Raw genomic sequence first — 4,558 nt, forward strand, 5'->3', positions numbered from 1 at the left:
CAAATTAGCGGTGAGGACAAAACAACTTAACGCACCAAAGCAGGTGCAACGGCTTTGCTGAACGGTATTTTAAATATTTGTATCAAAAATAAGATAAAAAACGTCTGAAAGCAATATTCTTTTTTTCTTCGGTGATGTTTAAAGCTTACAAAATAGAGAATAGGTCGAGCTTAGTTTTGCGCTAGAAATTGTTATTGTATTTTCGGCGCTAAAATGTGTTTTCGATTTATTTGATTTAAAAAATGACATCGGGATCTTTTGTCTTTTTTTCCGCCCAAGATGTTCTTCTGAGGCCTGAAATTAAAACGAATACAAAAATATCTAAAACGCCGATTCAGCTTCAGAACTGTTAAAAATGACAGCGATTTGAAGATTGAGCGACAGCGTTTGATGGCTTATTCGAACTTTAAGCGATGTAATTCCTCAAAGATTAAAATGTAAAGCCGTAACGTTTTATTATAATGTGCAAGAAGGCGACATACAGGTTTAGACGCTTCAAAATCGTTGACATGTACTACACCGCAACACACAGCTTAGCCTGTCTTTATGTAAAGTGAAAATAAAGTCCGGCGGAAACGTCGTGTGTGTATGTTGATAGCGGCGCGAAACGGACAAAGGTAACAGCAATTATTGGCTACAAGCGACAACATGAGATAAAGAAACGGTCGCATCAGTACTGTTTAGTCTAAAACCTGTCAAACTTTAGCGCTTTGCGGGCACCCTCCGATATACTTGATCGTACCTTATTGCTTATTAAATTTGGAGCGCGATTTGCTCAGTTTTTGTTGGTCGCCGCCATAGGGTCAATCAGGGTGATAAAACGTTTACCCGTGGTGTCAAAAAAACTAACAAAAACTGTGACAGGTCTAAGCCACGAATTCAGTGATCGGACCGTTTCTTAAGTGTCTATAAACCAGTGTTGTAAACAGGACCACTTCAGCAAGGCTGTATCGCAATATATTCCCGTGTGAAGACATGTGTATTAACTGGCTTAAATGTAAACAAGTCATTTAAATGGCATAAGTTCAAGTCAGGTCATTTTCCATCAATGGCCATTCAAGTCCAAGTTTATATAATTACTTATTGAAGTCAAGTTCCGTCAAGGTCATTTGCCATAGCAAGTCCAGAATCAACTATAAATATTAAAGTTTTGAAATTGGCAAACGAATTTTATTTCGAGACTTTCTTTGCAATAATAAACCTTCAAAGCAAAACAAACACCAAGAAAACTGTTTTAAACGTAAATCTGTTGGAGTAAACAACGATTTTTTACCGAATATGCATTAATTTGCGACAACAATTGAAGTCGTCAAGTCATTTAAAAAATATGGCTTAAGAGAAAAAAAACTTCAAGTCATTTAAAAATAATGGCTTAAGAGCATTTTTTAAGTCAAGTCATTGCAACACGGTTTTACGTAAAGCGATGTAAGTGACTCGAAAAAACCTAGAACCGTTTTGTGGGCTGATAAATAATTGCGGCTTTCGAAACGAGTTAAGCGGATAAGCGTTTTACGCCCAAATTTGGGACGCATCTGCCAGCCAAGTTTACTGGCGATTCCGATTTTACATTTTTTCGGAAAAATAGACTGGATGATTAAAGCGCAATTAATCGTAATCCGCTTTTGCGCGGGCCCGGAGCCCTGTGTACGATCGGATATTTACCGGGAGCCGCTGCAAGTGGTATTGGCGTTGCTTTAATCGGTTGGCTTCTTAGAATGGCGTCGGTTTAACCAGATTGACAAATGCCGATTGCTGGAGATCTTGCATTGGCTGTGATGGTTTGTCGCAACATGGTGACGCACAATCCAAAAAAATCCGTTTTTGTTTTTCAGGCTGCTGTTCTTGAAAAACGACGGGGACTTAAAGCTCCTATGAGTGGCCACGTGTGTGGGCTGAGTTGTAAGAAAAATGTCGGAACCGAAGCGCCAATTATCGCATTATTGCAGCTCTCGCGTCAGAAGTGCCCAAAAGTAGCGGCCGCAATCTCAAAATCGTTTCTTTCGGTTCTTTTTAAGACATAATAACCGTGTCGCCAAAAAGATTTTAGTGCGAGTTTACAGTTAAAGTTTGATTAGTTAAGATGCTGTGTAAACCAGAAGCTAACAGTACCTGTATAAGAACGGGAGTCTGTTATTGCGAAGGCCAAGTTAGGTAGCCCGGCTGTATTTACGCATTATATTATATATAGTTTTACTTTGCGTTTTTGGACTTTAGAGAGCTTTAGACAAAAAATAATTATTATCAAAAGTTGTAAAACATCCATCGATATTAAACGTACACACAGTCAGAAATGAAAGGTTATGAAAAAGGTAGGAAATTTTAGAAGGTCCTTTGATAATATTTTTGCCAGTAATTTGTCAAAATGTGTTGATTGCGCTGCAGTTCAGGTCCAACGTTAATTGTTTCTTATACTGTCCGACCGAATTCGCTGCCCTTAAACTATATGCACCGTAGGACATTATATTGTGCCTTGGAGAGATTCTCCAGTGTGCCACGAAACATTTTTAATTTAAAATAAATAGCTAATTCGACAAACAACAAGCCATACAGGTAAGCTTGCGAGAATCTAAGGATTATACTGTTTACTTGATGACCGATATAATGCTCTAATATTTACTTGTTGCCTTGATGTGCATATTAAAGTTAAAGTTCTAATTGCACAGGATTTTCAAATACTGATTGATTGTGTGCCGTGTTTTTATTTTAAGGCATCGTAACCTCGAAAACTTTGAAAGTAACTGTTTCAGACATACAAAATACTCTTCTATATTCATTATCATCTACCCAGAAAAAGATTGAATCCTTACAATCGGCGCCTAATGACTTCGCGGGTTACAAAACATATAAATACATGCCGTAAACATTTTTCGGAAAACACGCTTTCAAACTTGACCGCCTTCGCCGAAAATAACATAATTCGGGCAAATCTAAGCGTTGGCGAAGGACGGTCATAACCGCGTCAGCAGCACTCTTTCATTTTCTCGTTATACGAAAAGGTTTCAGCGATGTTCTGTAGGCGAATTCAAAAGCATAATACCTATATTAATCACGAATAATTGATACTAGCCTTCTTACGAATAAAATACGATTAGATTTAAATTAATTAAAGGTAATTCAGGTTCACGTGTTGGTTTAATGTCTATAGTTTCAGTGAATTTGGTAGTTCTACTTCGAACTAATTTGTTCCTAACTGAAGGACACCAATTTTAATTTATTTTTAATTAGAAAAAGCCAATAAAATTACAGTTCTACAGGTCGGGGCAAACGATAGAGTTACAGCATCAGCTTTAGCAGCAGCTGTATCGAGAGGCCGCTGCGTATATTGCCATAATAAACTTTCGAACGACGGGTAATGGCTCCGTGCAGCTGGCGCGGGTCAAAACCGCCACCCTTTAGCGATTAACTCGCTTCCCTTTCTTCGCACCTGTGCCGAGGCAAATGGGTTTCACGTCAATCTGGGGGTCACGTGCGTGGAGCCCCATAGGGTTCTCCGAGCGATCCCCAGTGGTGCTTGGGACTGGTGAGGGGCAAATTGCGCCAAGAGGAATTAACCCACTGGTGGTGGGTCCTGTATACATCGGCGGGGAAAAGCAATTTTCGCGGGTCAGCGGTTTTGCTGTGTGTACGGTATAGGCAAGCTGCTTCCCGGCAAAACGCAATTTTATATACATACACGCAAAACGCAAGGCAGATTACAGTATGTGGGCGTTTGCTGCCCTGAACCCCAGGTGTTTTCGCAACTCGCTAAGTGCGAAAATAAAACCAATTAGGAGGCGTTTAGTGTTGCGAATGATATTCGACGGCGGCCGGAGGAAAGAAAAAGTTTATTTAGAATACTAAGGGCCTGACATGGCCTTATTAAAACGCTGTGCTCGAATTTGACGATTTATGTTTTATCGTTTAGTTTTGAAGTACAGAACCTTTTATTTATTTATTTTTGATGAATATCGAGTGCGTAGTTTATAAACCCCAAAAAGCTTTTGATCAGTTTCCCTTAGTTTTCGTATTACCAGGGTTTAGTAAAGTGTCATAAATAATGAAAAGCCCTTTTAGTGTAAACGCAGTTTGGGTTCGACTTTTTTGCAGCAGATACCAGCTTTTCTCACAAGAGTAAATAAATAAATGAATCCATGAATAATTCACACTGTAATAATAATCTAGAGTCACTGGATAAACGTGAAACTGATTTTCGAAGACACCATTTCGCTCAAATTATTTTTTTTTATATATATATATTCAAAATGGAGTGAACAAAAAAACAATTTGAAGGCCAGCCGCGCATTTTAGATAATGGGTCCATTTAATGTGGCAAAGCGTTAATATTACCCAACTCATAAAACTGTTAACACCTAAAAAAATGTTTGAAAACCACTTCTCTGGTGTCGACTGGTGTGGCTAAGTATTTACATGCCATCTGCATACGGTATGTAAATAGAACTTTGCAGGCCACAACAATTAACGATTTATCTTTCACGTTGGTAACGTCATTTTCTTTGTATTTCTCAGCATCCGTAATACCTAAAAAATTGTAATTTGTAATCGTTAATCGAACGCAACG

Source organism: Ascidiella aspersa, chromosome 4, assembly GCF_963924565.1.
Source record: "Ascidiella aspersa chromosome 4, kaAscAspe10.2, whole genome shotgun sequence".
Classification (NCBI taxonomy): Eukaryota; Metazoa; Chordata; class Ascidiacea; order Phlebobranchia; family Ascidiidae; genus Ascidiella; species Ascidiella aspersa.